Genomic DNA, 15,884 nt, shown 5'->3' on the forward strand with positions numbered 1-15,884 from the left:
TTGTTTTCTTTTCTAGGCTGGTCAAAGAATGTATATAAAAGATCACCCTATTATACCAAGAGCAGTTATTAAATATAAGAATTTTAGATGCATCCTTTGAAGCTCTTTATCTTAGAAAGAATGAGGGAGAGAGAATGAGTGAATTGGCTTTGGTTTCAGTTTCAGATCGTTATAGCTCAGGTAAACCCAGAGCACAGAGTGAAGTTTTTATAAGTTTAATTTTTCTTGGATATTTTATGTATTTACATTTCAAATGTTACCCCCTCCCAATGCTCTCCCAACCCGCTCCCTCTGCTTCTATGAGTATGATCCCGCTCCCACCCACCCATTCCCATCTCAGTGCCCTGGCATGAAGATGCTTGCAGCTGAACATTACACTGAATATGGGGACCCCAATGGAGGAGTTAGAGAAAGAACTGAAGGAGCTGAAGGGGTCTGCAATCCCATAGGAAGAACAACAATATCAACCAACCAGACCCCACAGCTACCAGGTAGGAAACCATGAACTCATGAGAACACAAGGAGGGATCCATGGCTCCAGCCACTTATGTAGCAGAGGATGGCATTATCCAACATTGATAGGTGGAAGAGTAAAGGTTTTGAGCTCTATAATAATTCAGCTCAAAACGGCTCCCCAGAGAGTCCTCAAGAGCCTTGGACAGAGCACAGTCATCCAACGAAGCTGCCTGGTAAAGACAGTCTGATGAAAAACAGAGCAGATCACCCTTTCAGCCCCAATGTGACAAGTAAGAAGAGGCATTCTCTAAGTCACCTTGTCACCCAGATCATTGTTTATACTTTGATCATTGTTTTTTGTGTCCCTTGGCCAGCTAGAATACAGTTTTCATAGAGGTCTCATATTAGTCCAAAATTAGGATTTTATTTGGAAAACCCTTGACCTTATAGATCAAAATGCACTGTAAATGTGTCTTCAAAATGGATCGGGTTTCCAAGTTAGTGGAGATCATTTTTACACTTAAAAGAGTTGCTAACAAAGTAGTGAGGATGGAGTATACTGAATAGAGACCCCAACGTCCAAAAGGCTTCAACCTCCAAAAGGCTTCACGTGTTTACTCTCATGTCTCTAGCCCAGATCTCATCTGGTCCTGGAGAAAGTCCTTCTCCTGGTCTGTGGCGTCAGGAGACTTGTAGGGGTGCGTGAAGCCGACTTCTGGTACATCTTTGTCTCTGGCTCAGTGCTAAACATCCTGCCCTCAGTGTATGATGGGTATGCCATGGCTCCTGCATTTAAAGGAATGTTGTTATGTTTATTTTACTTGTTATTTAATGTGACACTTGGGTTTTTAACACTATTTCTAATAGATCAGCCTCCTATCCCTGGAGAGAAGTGTGCATATACCACTACAACAGCAGCTAACATCTGTCTTCACTGGAGAACTCTGCACTGAGGTCTAAGATGAGCTGGAACACTTTCTTACTTGTGAAATATCTGACTTCTTTGATACAGTTCTCAACAAATTACATTAACTATCATTCCTGAATTTTGGTCATTTAAGTTTATTTCTATTACACTAGTCAAATAAATTAATGAATCGGGGAACATGAGAATTAGTGTAAATGAGTAAATAAGAAAATTTAAGATTTTTTTTATTGAAAGCATAGGGTCAAAATTACATTTTTTATCATGGCTTTTAAAATATATTCTTTAAAAAACCATTTATTTATTTATTTATTTATTTATTTATTTATTTATTTTATAATCCAATATTAGCCCTTCCTGTCTTGCCAATAACCCCTCATACAAACCCGTCTATCACCTCTTCCTGAGATGGTAAAGCTCCTTTTGGGGTGTCAACCCCCATGATTGCTTTTTTAAAGATTGTAAAACAGATCCCCGAGGACAAAGTTCACCTTTTATGCAGTTTTATGAATCTCATTGTTTATTTCTTTACATTTCACAAGAACAGACCCCTCTACGTAGTCCTGAAGCTAGGAGCTAAATTGCAGGAGTGACAATGCCACAAACAGCATGCATCAGTGTATAGAAAAATCTTTTTATTCCTTTGTACACACAGGTACAGTTGGTTACTTGGAGAGTGAGCCATAAAGCAGTGTCAGGTCTGGTTATACACCCATTCCTCAGTTTTCTTACCTCCTCTGTGAGAAAGAAACATGCATGAAATTTTGTTAATATCTCTGGTGAGTCTCTGAAGTATTAGATCTTCGTCTTTTCTTTTCTCGGTGTGTTACCCCTTCGATGGAAGAACTTCAGGAAGAGTTTTACCAACTTGAGCTGCATTGAGTAGTGGCCAGCATGGATCTCTAGTGTGACAATGATATGTGGATCCAGAGCTCCTCAGTGGACTCTATGACATCCAGCCAGGAGCACCTGAAATATTCCTCCAAGTCAGTTACCCCTGCTTCCACTCTACCAAGAGTGGTCCTGGCCATTGGAAAACCCAGCAGAGGTGCTGCCCACCCCTGTGACTGTCTTCCAGCCCATATGAACAGACCTCCCTCCACCACCTCCTCCACCACATGTCCACCTACACCAGTGGTTTTGATGGCATTTCAGTGGCTTTGCCCCTCCCACCACCTTCTGCAAACAAGGCAGGATCCCAGTCTGCTCAGGTGGCTGCTGGCTAGCAAAAAAGGAGGAGCAGCAGTGGTGGTCTGAGATATAGAAGGCCTGCCTGGATAAGGAAGCAGAGAGGAAGCACGGGGAGCAGGAGAAGAATCTGGGGCAGATGCACTCTCATTCCCTGATCCCTGCTTCCTTATCTCTTTTGGCCACACCGGCCCAACCAGGAAAACCTTCCACACTGCAGAGGCCCCAAGAAACAGTTACTCTGGAGCTGTAGCCCCAGCAGCAGCCCCCCACTATTGAGCACAGGAATCTGCAGTAGAAAACTATCAGTAAAGAGGAGTTGTCCTGTGGGGATAGTCTGTCTCCAGACCCATGGAAACAAGATGCCAGGGAGAAGCTGGAGAAGCAACAGCAAATGCACCTTGTGGACATGCTAAGCAAGGAGATCCATGAGCTGCAAAACAAGGGGGACGGTAGTGCAGAGGAGAGTGACTGCCTGTGGAAGCTTATGCTGGAGTGGCTGTTTTGGAAGAGACTTCAGGCTATATTTCTTGTGTTTCTCCCAGGTTCATTTCTTGAACCTGTTCTTGAAAACTGTTCAAGCAGCCCAACATTTGACATTTTCAAAGTAGAAATTCATAACAACTATGTTTTTGACATTCTGGCCTTAGATAATTCTACAGTGATGTCTATGGTTAAGTGCCAGGCAGTGAGAACCCAGGAGTGACGATCAGAGGTACACAGGATGACCTGAAGGTGAGGTGCTCCTGGAGCCCAGTGTCCTGAGTGCAGGTCCTCAACCTTACAGCTGCCCACTCCAGCTGTGCCTGGGATGGAGCCAGTGCTACCGACCTAGGAAGCAGCTCAGGGACTGTGCTTACTATGTTCCCCATTGGTTCAGTTCATGACAAAGGTTAATCTGAAGTAACAGCAGGAATTTTAGCCCGCTGGAATTCTGTATCTGAGAAAGTACATGTCTTTAGGAACATCAAGATGCTCACGTCTAACACGTTTCAGCTTTATATGTCACAGATATCATAATAAAGCTGTTTATAACCTTTTTCTGTTTGGGGTAGCTCAAGGGTAGAATGTCCTGACCCTGAGTATTATATCTAATTACCCAGAGAGAGAGAGAGAGACAGGAAGGAAGGGAGGGGGAGAGGGAGGGACAGAGACAAGGAGAGAGAGAGAGAGAGAGAGAGAGAGAGGAACAAAAAGTTTGTAAAAATAAGCAAAACTTAAAAATATATAAATAACTGTATAATTATTAAAAGTCTATATGAGAGTCAATGTTTATCACCCAAAATTGAGGAAGGGGCTTTGAGAAACGAATTATCCGCCTCCAACCTCCAAAAACATACACACACTCAATCAACAACACGTCTAATTATACCTGGAAATACCCATATTTTATAGAATGCCATAATGGAAAGTGAGAAGCATCATTTTCGATAAGGGTTGCCAATATGTTCTTTTTCCAAGGTGTGTGCAGCCGTGCCAGTCTTCCTCACCACGGGATGGAAGAGGTCCATGACCTGTGAGCCTAGAGGTAACCAGGGGATCTTTGCTCCATTCTGAGACTGAGAGGCAGGATGCCCACTCAAGGGTCCATAGCAGGGAAGGTTTTCAAGCTACGTACAGTGCTGGAAAAGCCTACACAAGGCATACAGTTAGCAGTGATGTGTTTGCAGGGAGTCCAAGGAACCAGCTTTTTACTGATGCAGGTGGGCAAGCATTTATCATCCACCTGCCACTCTGACAGCAATAAGAGTATTGCTTAAGTTTTGTTTCATAGATTTGATCACTGAAAAAATACCAAAAATTGGACCCTTAACGTTGTAGCAAATAGAATAGTGGATGGTAAGACAGGGACCTTTGACTCTTCTAACACCATTGTCTATTTCAGAGCAAGAAAAGAGAGGTATCAATGGACAGCAGTCTGCTTCCCCCATGAGTGCTCTACCACTGAGTTAGTAGCCTTAGCCCTCCTCACCTTTAGATAAAGGGTGTCACTAAGTTGTCCAAGCAGACCTGAAACTCATGCTGTAGACCAGGCTAGCTTTGAACTTCTGATCCCCCTACCTACTGTGTGTCTTGAGTGTCTGGGGATTACAGGCCCATTTCTCTACAGCTGAGCAGCTTGCTTGTTTGCTTCCTCCTTTCTTTACTCCTCCTCCTCTTCCTCCTCTTCCTCCTCCCCCCTCTCTCTGTCTCTTTCATTCTTTCTTTCCTTTCCTTCATTCTTTCTTTCATTCTTTATCTTTCTTTTCTTCCTTCTTTCATTCATTTGTTCCTTTCTTTTAAGATTCATTTACTTTAGTGCTCTATCTGCATGTACATCTGTGTGTCCAAAGAGGGCATCAGATCTAATAATACATAGTTAGTATCTATGATATGGTGACTGGAATCGAACTCAAGACCTTTGAAAGAGCAGCCATGCTCTTAACCACTGAGCCTGCTCTCCAGCCCCAGCCTATTTTCTTAAACTTACCACACTTGGTTCACATGAGAATTGTCTGTCAGATGAGTAAGATAAGGTTACCCTGAGCGCAGAGTGCTTATCCCTTGTCAGATCATCCAGGGGGTTACCTCTGACTCATGCTGTCCTTTTCCAGTTCTGTCTCCAGTGCCCTGGAGTTTGTGGGCCTCATCCACAGAGGTATGCAACTCAGAGAACATGGCCCCTAAGGCTACAGCCTCATTGTAAAAGCCAGCGATGTCAATCACAGCAGGTTAGATGTCAGCCACCTGAGTCATGCAGTTTGACCACATGATACTCACCCTAGGACTTAAATGCAGTGCGTTCAAGTTCTCACATGCTATGCTGGACAGCTGCTCTGGGCCTCCACATCATAAGCCAGAGTGCAGAGCCCTGGGCACAGCAGGACACACAGGCTAGTTTTCACTCCTATGGAAAGCCAGTATAGATGGACATTCTCCATCTTGCTACAGTGACACTTCTGTAAGGGACGAGACTGCTTAGGGCAGCATTGTCTGTTTAGTAGGCACATCCACCTCCAGGACTTGCCCCCTATGGACAGTGCTTGAGCAAAGCCTGCCTCATGGTGCTTAGGGAGTCTCAGTTGTCTGCCAATGGATTCCCAGACATTCAGCTCTGTCTGATGATTGACAGACCTTTGTGACCCTTCTGTTTTCCACTCTCCGGACCACAGCCCCAAAGTCCAGCCAAGCTGACCTTCACGAGAAAGCAAGGGCAGGTATTTGTGGATTACCACTGCACTGGGCTTCATCTCCAGTGGACCCACCCGACCATGCTGGGCAGCTCCTGGGGGGCAGGTTTCAGCACATGGACTGGGCCAGCAGTGTGTATGCAGGTGAACGGGGGACAACATCTGCCCAGTCAAGAATGCCAGAGTCATCAAAGGGCAACACAGTAGAGAGAGCTTGTGAACTGTCAACAGAAGGCCATGTTATACCCCATGATGGGCCTTATGTTGTTCTGTGTCTAGAAAAAGGGTTACCGGCAGTTAAAAGGACTGTGGTATCCAACAAGGGACCTCAGTGACTACCAGGCCATGGTGCCTGTCTGGGAAGTGGGTGGGTCCCATGGTCCCTCCCAAGAACCACCTCTGTTTGCCTGTTCCTGTCTGGATAGCATGCTCACAAGCGACTGGACTGCTTACTTTACAGCTGTGTCTTGGTGACTGGGTTTGCCCTGAAGGAGGCCTTCTTTATCAATTAGAGTCTGGCTGTCCTAGCAGATGCCCTTGTGGCCTTGTCAGAGCACTGTGACCACATCCCACATCTGAACAGCAAGCTAGTCAACAGGATGCTCTATCGGTTTGTCTTCCTCAGAGACCCCAAAATACAGGGGGCAGAGAGCTGGGCTTTAGGGAGCTACCACAGGCATGATTGCTCTTTTTTGTAAGCCGCACCACCTCTGGCCGAGTTACGGTTCTGCCAGGCCCTCCCATGTTCTGTCTTCAGCATCTTTGTGTGTCAATGAAGCTTACACTGTGTATTAACTGTGCTGCACGTTGGCCTAGAGGCTGGGCTTTCCTCTTGATTTTCCAGCAAGACTACAGAGTTCCCGGGGGAGACTCTCATCATGGCTCTCCATATTCTGACAGGCACAGTCTGTGGATGTCTCTAAGGTGTTGGAGATCGGACCCCACTGAGGGGTGAGAGGCTTTCAGTGGCTTATAGACCCAAGGCTTGGGCATGATGGCTTTTTTTTTTTTTGGTTCTTTTTTTCGGAGCTGGGGACAGAACCCAGGGCCTTGCGATTCCTAGGTAAGCGCTCTACCACTGAGCTAAATCCCCAGCCCCGCATGATGGCTTTTATTGTGTGTTTGGTAGCATGTATGCCCTGCTGCAAGTGTAGACAGACACTCCCCATGCTTGTAGTCCCTGCTTGGAGTGTGGGTACACTCTGTCCATGCAGACAGCTGTCTCCGCACACACAGATGCCATTTTCATGATTTACGCCTGTCATCTTTGATGTTTCTTTTAATAGGCAGTCATGTAAAGTCACTATGATTTTGTGGTGACTTTCTTTCCCCAGCCTTCAGATGAATATAGGAAAGAGACTCTGGAATCTGCCTGGGCTCCTCCTTATGCCCACACCTTGACCCCACTGAACTCTCTTTGGCAGAGACATGGCAGAGCCTGGCCTTTAATTGTCCTGTTCATTCCCTATTGATTGTGACCACAGTCTGGAGCTCTGCACAGCCTGGTGTCCAGAGAAAATTGGCATAGTTCCCCACAATGTCTCCACAGGCTCAGAGGAAGGACATAAATAGAATCTTTATGGGGCCCAAGTGGCTTCTCAGGGTCAGCCAATGGTCTTGGCTCCTTCTTGTCTCTGAAGACACAGGGCACAAGTCCTGACCTCCATGCACCTTTAGCTGCTGCACACACTAAGGATGAGTCCATTGGCTTCTGCTGCTTCTGGGAGTCCTGAAAACCACAATCCCTCAACCAAGGGGACTAGTGGGGGACAAGTGAGCTCCCTGAGGACCAGAAACCCCACCTGGGTTCACTGCTATGTTTACCAAAATAATGAAGAGCTGCTGTCATAGCAGGCCATGCTCTGGTGGGAAGGGCAGACAGGCACATCCAGACCCACAGAAGGCTGTACTGTGGCTGTGCTGGGCATCCCAGGGGCGGGGTGGGGTTGGGGACGGGAGACAGTTGGTCCATGGGTACCATGGGTATACATGGACACCTAGGCACATAAGGGGGTATGCATATACACGAAAAAACTCCCTCTCACACAGAAGTTGGCATGATGTATAGAAAAACAAGTCCATCCTGAGTGTGGGCTTCACTTTAGATATTAAGGTCCAACGTTAAAACAGGAATGGGTGAAGACAAGGAGCTCTGTGTTCCCTGGGACCAGAAGGAACAGAGTGGCTGTGCTGACTCAGATGAAATAAACTCTCAATCACAGTCTGTGACAGCCAGGTCACAGGACCCAGGCTGCTGTGTTATGTGTGAGCACCCAGTGCAGCCAGAAGCTAAGTACTGAGCACTGACTGGCCCAAGCCCAGAAAGGGTCTCTGTTTTTCAGAGTGCTGGGGGACAGTGCAGTGTGTAGCAGTTTCCTCTTGAAGACTCTTCTGGGGTTTGAGTTCCCTGTAGAGGACCCTCATGGCTGCAGACACTAAGCCTGGGAGGAAAGATCCTCATCTGTAGAGTTCATTGAAAGGCCTGAGAGCAGAAAAGCAAAGAAGCAGCAAAATGTGCCACCTCTGCTCACTGTTGTTCAGCTTCTGCCTTTGCAGTTGAGCTCAGGTACCCTGGAGTCCTCCCTAGCCTGAGTGAGTGATTTCAAGCCAAGTCACATCCTCCTGGTTTGTAGTATCAAACGCAGCCCAGTTTCAGCCCAGGTAAGCTGTGAATACCAGGTATGCCTTGCTGTCTGCATTGTAGGGGAACTGTTGAGCCCCAAAGGACGCAAGGGCTACAAGGTAAGGAATCATAGGACTGGGCTAGGCCTCGAATCCAAGTTCCCTTCTCCCCCTGCCTGGTAACTGGTTCTTGGTGTGTATAGGGGACAGAAAGATAGGGTCCTATGGGAGCCCTGGCACAGGCCTGCCCAAGCATGGCTTAGGGATCCTCACAAAATCCTAGCATTTGATGTGTCCCCATGTTTGTCTACCACCCTCAGCCATGTGCCATTTTCTGTGCCACCTGCAAGGGACTCTAAATATCTTCCTACAAAAGGTGATCAAGGAGGGGCTGTACAAGGACACTTGGTGGCTCTGTGGTGAAGTTAACATGGACCAATAGATTAGAGGGCCAGAGCCCCAGGACTAATGCTGGGTGGACACACTCCTCTGACATCCAACACAGAGATCTTTGTACAGAAATCAAGAGAAGTCTTATCTGAATAGCAGTGCAGAGCACCTCAGGCTCAGGGACTCAGGACTGACACCCATAGAATGCTGTAGAGGAGCCGTTTGTGATTCAAGGGCTCATCTGCCTGGATCCCTGAGCCTCTAGAGATGAGCAGAGGACTGGGCTGTGGCTGGTTATGGGCTCAGACAGGGAGGTGCTATGGAGCTTGTTTTTGGCTCCTGGGAGTAGAGCAGTTTTTCTTTCCCTGTCCCTGCTTTTTGAACTTTTCTTTCCTTGGGAAAATGGAAGGACTGGAAGAAGTCTGTCTATGGAGAGTGAGGCTGGCTGGGAAACTGCTCGCTGTTCTCCATTGTCATCCTGCTGGGGGTTTGGGGTTGTTGGCAGGTTAGCCTCTCCATTTAATCCATGCATCTCTGTCTCTTCACTCCGTGACATGGATGAACAAGTCCTACCTGTAGCTGCCACTCCAGGGCATAAGTCCCTCAGTGAGTGAATTCCAGATGGTTCTGTCTAGAGCAGCATGGTCCAGGGTCGTTGCTCAGTATGTAGGTACATGGAAGAGGATACTGCACGGCATCCACACACATTTCATATAACATCAATCCACATACTCTGGTACTAATCGGTTCTATTTACACCTTTCGCCATTATTGCTATTCACTGTACTGTGAAGTGTGAATTTTTATTATATTTCACTTCTGCAAAGGAAGAGACAGAGTTTAGCACTGGAGATTCCCTAGGGACTGGCTGGAAAGGAGGCCTTGACACACATGTGTGCTTCTGGGAAAAAGCTCTTTCATAGGATGCCTCCATGAGTTCCAGGATGTGTGGAGGGCTCTGTGCCCTATCCACGGTTGACCTCAATATATTAATGGGAGCTGATGCTTCTCTCTAATAGAACAGTGCCACCCTCCTTGGAGATGTCTGTGATTGTATATGCTTAGCTCTAGAGTATCTTTATTAGGAGACTTTGCCTTGTTAAAGTAGGTGGGTCACATTGGCATGGCTTTAAGACCCTTTTCCTATGCACATGCAAGCCAATCTTCCCCAAGCAGCCTTCAGATGAAGATGTAGAACTCTCAGTCTCTCTGGCACCATGCCTGCCTGGATGCTGCCATGCTCCCAGCTTGAAGATAATGGACTGAGTTTCTGAACCTGCAATCCTGTGTTCATTAATGTTGTCCTTATAAGAGCTGCATTTGTTGTGGTGTGTCTCTTCTCAGCAGTAAACCCCTAACTCAAACAATGTCCATGTTCCCTTCTTCTGCCTCCAGACATTAGAAGCTTCCTACATGAGCGGCATTCTCTTGGGATATGGCCCTAATTGGCGCTAGGCTGTCTGCTTGATCTGAGAGTGCTAGGACATCCTGCTCCTAAGGGCATTGTTACCGCTCCCTTGCAATACTGTGAATAGCATCAGCAGGCTCCTGCTCTGTTACCCCCTGAACACAATGCTGTCTTCTCCAGGAGTGGATCCAACAGCTCTCAGAACCTCCTCAGGAACTATGTATTTCCCAAGGATTACCTGCACTTGCTTACACACCCCTATCCTGTGTTCTGAAAACTTTTCAAAGCCCATTCATCTGAGACTGGTGAGTTCAGGACAGTAGTCCCAAGTGTCTTGTCCTACCCTGACAGTTCACTCTCATGAGGCATCACCTGCGCTTGACAGAGGATTTTCCCAAGGGGCATTGGATGTGCAGGAGAATTGTGTGTCGTGAGTCTTTTCAGAGCAGCAAAGGAGGACATCAAGGTCCCATTTGCTTTTGGTTTTTGAACTCATGGTCCTGGCACGGTCTTGTTGGTATTTAGGTCCCTGTCAGTCCTGAATTGAATTTTAGCATGGGAACCCAGGGCAGTTGTCTTCAAAGATATTCCTAGCATGGACCACATCTTCACCTCACCAGACATAAAGCACGACAAACACCAGGAGGCAGAAAACCCTCAGGGACTGGAACTGGCATGTTCAAACACTCTGGCTTGACCTTGGCCAACACAGGTTCAGAGAACAGCCTCTATGTAGGAAGATCTCCTTCCTCCTCTCAGAGTTTACGACATGTAGACTTAAGCTAAGCTGCTGGCACACATGTGAGCAGAGGCACCAGCCTAGGCTTGTTCAATATCAAAGCCTACCTGCCACCCCTGTATCATAGTCATAGCAGCACATCTCATGAGAATTCTAGGGGTGGTGATATTCTGGGTGAATATTCTGTATTCTGCTGCCAGTTACTTTGCTTCCACATGTCCAACTGTGAGAAGGGATTGAGAAAGGGAAGGTGATGAAGTCCTGCTATTATCTACTTGGTGCCACCAAAGACAATGTGGTCTTACTGGCAAGATCTTTGCATTAGATTTTATAAAAAGTGACCTCAGGACAGTAGGTACTCTCAAGAAGGTGCAGCATGGTGGGTACAATGGAACAGGATCCCTGAGGTTGGTTCAGTGGGCCAGGGTCCCTGGGGTAGGAGCAATGGGGCAAGAGCCCTTGGGATGGGATCTTGTAGTAGTGACCCTGTGGAATGTGTAACTGGCAGGGACCCTGGGGTAGGTGCACTGTGACGTGCACCCAAGCTGGAATGTTCAGACAGGTGTGTGTTTGCTTCATGCAGCTGCTGTCTGAAGTAGAGAACACTGTCATCTGCCCCAGAGGGGATGTTGGGAAGTCCTTCCAAGAATCCCTCAGCTCCTAACTGAGAAGCTATACATTCCACAGATGGGGCTTTATTGAGATGAGCAGATTCTAAGGGGGCTGCCTTGAATGAACAGCCAAAGAAAGCAGAAATGAAGAACAAGCAATTGCAGCAGACATGTTCAGTGTGTTTTTGCTCAGAAAATTAGGACTGGAAGAAACTGATTAAGTCAAATCACTTCTCTGTCTATCCATCCATCCACCCACCCACCCACCCACCCACCCACCCATCCATCCATCCATCCATCCATCCATCCATCCATCCATCCATCCATCCATTTCCCTGAGGGAAGTCAGCTTTTATTTCTGAGAAGGTCAAAGCAGCGCTCCCTTGTGGTGACAATGAGGATTGCAGGCAGTGAGATAAGTGGGTATTTATTTATTTAATTTATTTATTTATTTATTGCATGATCTGCGATAGACTGCCACTTGTGGCCAGTCCCCATCTGCATTGGCTGTACCACAAACCCAGTCTCAGTGTGACACAGAAGGGGCCTAACTAAGGGACACTGTATAATAACATACTCTGGACTGCAGGTCAGTCAAGGCCTGTGTTTAGGAGACTTGTGGACAGAATGAGTGTTTGTGAGGCTGGACTTAGACTCTGTGGAGGGCTCAGGTCACCTGACTGTCCTGAAGCTTCCCACTGTGATTTATTTCCCTCCTGCAGAGTCAGCCACCTGAGCAACTGCATTTCCTGGTTATCCCCTAATCCACTTACACTGTGTAGAGTGTTCAATCTCAGGAAGGACCTGGGAATCTGAGAGACACTACTGAGCCCCCTGGGCCTGGCTGACTCAACCTGAGGTTGATGTGAGCCTCCTCATTTTGCTCACCCACCAGGGACCTCAAAAGTCAGCAGTGAGCTTGCTGAGAGGCCAGGAGCCTCCATAGTGGCCCAAGAGCAACTGTCCTCTTTTACAGGTTCATCCACAGAGCATGTAATTCTGATTGGTGCAACAGTCTGGAAGAGTGAAAGACGTCATCTCCCAAGGGCAAGTGCTGTGCTAGTGGACACTGAGGAGCTGCACGGATCAGACCCTTCCCCATCCTTCTCCAGCCTCTCTTGTTCTTCCTTGAGATGTTTCCTACAGATCTGAAAGATCCAGGCAGTCCAAGACATGCATTTGCATTTAATCTCAGGACATTTTACTCCTTGCTCTAAAATTAAGACCAGGTAATTCATTTGTTTGTTTGTTTATTTATTTGTTATATGTAAGTACAATGTAGCTGTCTTTAGAAACACCAGATACAGCATTAGGTCTCATTTGAGATATTTGTGAGCCACCATATAGTTGCTGGGATTTGAACTCTGGACCTCTGATAGAGCATTCAGTGCTCCTAACCACTGAGCAATTTTTCCAACTTCCAGACTAACTTTTTAAATTCCCATAATGTATTCTTTATTCAGGTTACATCCTGATCCCAGCCACTCTCCCTCTGCCTGTCTTCAGGGTAGGGAGATTACAGGAAGGCCCCAATTTTCAGCAGGGGAGTGGGTTTGCTTCCAGAGCAGGCAGCGGGGTCGTAAACATCTCACTCTCAGGGAATTGGGAGCTTTCCCATATAAGAATTTTCTGTGGTGGAAGCTCAGTTTGCTGTCTGGCTTCTTTTTAGTTTTCTCTTGCTTCTTCTGGAATGAGAATTTCTTTATTAAGAGCTTAGAGGGTGTTTCTGGCCAGACTATGTTCATGTGCAGGCCCATCCCTGGACGGCTGGATGCTTAGACTCTCCTGGGGAGACCTGTTTCCTTTCTGCAGCAGGCCAGCTAGTATGAGAACTAAAGGACCCCATCAGATGTTCACAGTGCACAACACACATACACAAACTCACGCATGCACACACACACACACTATACAAATATATATATATATATGTATGTATATATCTTCCATATTCCTAAACCCACACATCATACACATCACGTGTCAGATGTGCATGCACATTACATATATCACAGACATATATACACTGTGCACATCACACGTGACATTTGTACCTATATGCACACATGCATGCACACCTCACTCTACACACATGCCTGCCATGCACACATGTATATAGAAACACCAAAATGAGTGAAGAGATTTTTAAAGGAGGCTTGTGCAGTCAGGGTATGATAGGCTTGGGCATGACTACCCTCTGTGTTACAGTCAACTGCGGTCTGGTCTTTTAGCTACTTTCACAACAGGGCCAGTGCCTGTGTAGAAGGAACACCAAGGCCACATCTCAGGGAAGTGAACTGAGGACTCAGAAGAGGCACAGGCCCTGGAGTATGGAAAGGCAGAGCATGGTATGCAGATGTAAATGCTGTAAGGCACTCTGGCTTGTCCACTCCAATAGGCACGATAGTAAGCATGAGGCCAGTAGATGTCGTATCCGTGGGAAGAACCCTCTGGATGCCATGTTAGCAACTTAGGGTGTTTCTTGTTTTCAGCCCATGCTGTGGCCAAGGAATCAGGAGGTGTGGGGTAGAGAGGACACTTGAGCACCTACCCTCTATGTTGTGAACCTAGTGGATATTTTTCTGCCCTTCTAGACCTGTGAGTGGCCTGTGCCAGCACAGCAGAATGGGGACATTCCCAGTTCCACAGGATACTGCAGGCTTGGGGACTGGGTACTTAGGCTTTTGGCTGTGCACCACACCACCTTCCTGACCAATGGTACATTAAGTCAACCAGTGCTTGCAGAATGCTTGAGACAACACAAATGTCTCCTTTCTAACTGGAAACAACATATAAAGGTCTAATACAAGTCAGTAATGTGTCTCTGATTGTCCTGTGGCACTGGGTGAATTAAGGACAGGATGGAGAGCATGCCAAAGAGTCTAACTCGTTCTGTCCCATCTTCCTTCTGAATGCAGGTCTCCAGGATCCAGTGCTCACACGGACTCAGGGCTGCTGCTCAGGGAACCAGCAAACCCTGTTGCTCTGACCATGCCACCGTGAAGGGCGGTCTCTTTCTGTTCCAGTCTCTGCGGTGCCACTGTGTATTAGAAAGGACATCTTTCAAAGGAGGGGTTGGTGAAGGGCAATTTACCTCCTCTTTCAGAGATACAACTGTCTGAGGAGAGGCTAGGAGGTGTTGCAGAACCAAAATATAGAGCTAGAGGGATCAGAAAATCGAGGTTGGGAGGAAGGTTAGCTCAAGGCTGCATGTCCCTGAACACCTTGGTGGGGGTGAAGGGTGACTTAATAGTCACTAGTAGCCCAGTGCCTGTCAGTACTCTACATGACCTTGTAGCCCTTGCTTCTTCTGGTGCTCAACAGCACCACTCAGATGCAAACAGCAAGGCCTAGATAGTGTTCACATCTCCCATGGCTTGACACTGTGCTGGGTTTGATACTACAAACCAGGAGGCTGGGACTTGAACTTGAGATCACTGACTCAGGCTAGGGAGGACTCCAGGGTACCTGAGCTCAGCTGCAAAGGCAGAAACTGAACCACAGTGAGCAGAAGGGGCACATTTTGCTGTTTCTTTCCTTTTCTGCTCTCAGGCCTTTCAATGAACTCTACAGATGAGGATCTTTCCTCCCAGGCTTAGTGTCTGCAGCCATGAGGGTCCTCTACAGGGGACTCAAAACCCCAGAAGAGTCTTCAGAAGGAAAGTGCTACACACTGCACTGTCCCCAGCACTCTGAAAAACAGAGACCCTTTTGGGGTTTGGGCCAGTCAGTGCTCAATAGTTAGCTTCTGGCTGCACTGGGTGCTCACAAATAACACAGCAGCCTGAGTCCTGTGACCTGGCTGTCACAGACTGTGATTGAGAGTTTATTTTAACTGTGTCAGCATAACCACTCTGTTCCTTCTGGTTCCAGGTTGCACAGAGCTCCTTGTCCTCATACACGCCTGTTCCATCATTGGACCTTAATATTTAAAGTGAGCCCTACACTCAGGATGGACTTGGTTTTCTACAAAAACCTGCCAACCTGTGTGTGTAAAGAGGGGGAGGGGAGGGATGGAAGGATGGAGAGAGAGGGAGAGAGATGGATGGAGAGAAAGACAGAATAATTTTTTGAAGATATTTACTGGCCCTTTAAGTTGGGAATCTTTCTCTCTTCCATCCCTATTATCCTTAGGTTGCTGCAATTTTCAGTTGCCATCTGGTTGTCTCTGGTGTTATCTGGTCTTGCTGACGATAACAGTGGCTTGACCCTCCTGTAAGCCTGTGTATCAGCAATCCTGGAGACTGGCTTTCACACGGTCATTTCTGGGTACAGAGAGCTTTGGGACTGGCTCAGCTCTGGTTGGAGGCAGGAACTGAAAGGGTTCTATCCCAGACTGCTCCTGGGTTGGTGTGTCCTGAGGGCTTCAGGCAGGACC

General features: G+C 47.1%; 1 pseudogene across 1 annotated transcript; it reads left to right on the forward strand.

Annotated features, from left to right (window-relative positions):
- The first annotated feature begins 559 nt into the window (after nt 1-559).
- LOC148006991 (afadin pseudogene) lies at nt 560-3,609 on the forward strand (annotated as a pseudogene). Its single transcript, XR_015648452.1, has 2 exons — nt 560-746; nt 2,166-3,609. The product of XR_015648452.1 is annotated as an afadin pseudogene (transcript).
- The last annotated feature ends 12,275 nt before the right edge of the window (nt 3,610-15,884 follow it).

Source organism: Rattus norvegicus, chromosome 1, assembly GCF_021556685.1.
Source record: "Rattus norvegicus strain SHRSP/BbbUtx chromosome 1, alternate assembly SHRSP_T2T, whole genome shotgun sequence".
NCBI lineage: Eukaryota > Metazoa > Chordata > Mammalia > Rodentia > Muridae > Rattus > Rattus norvegicus.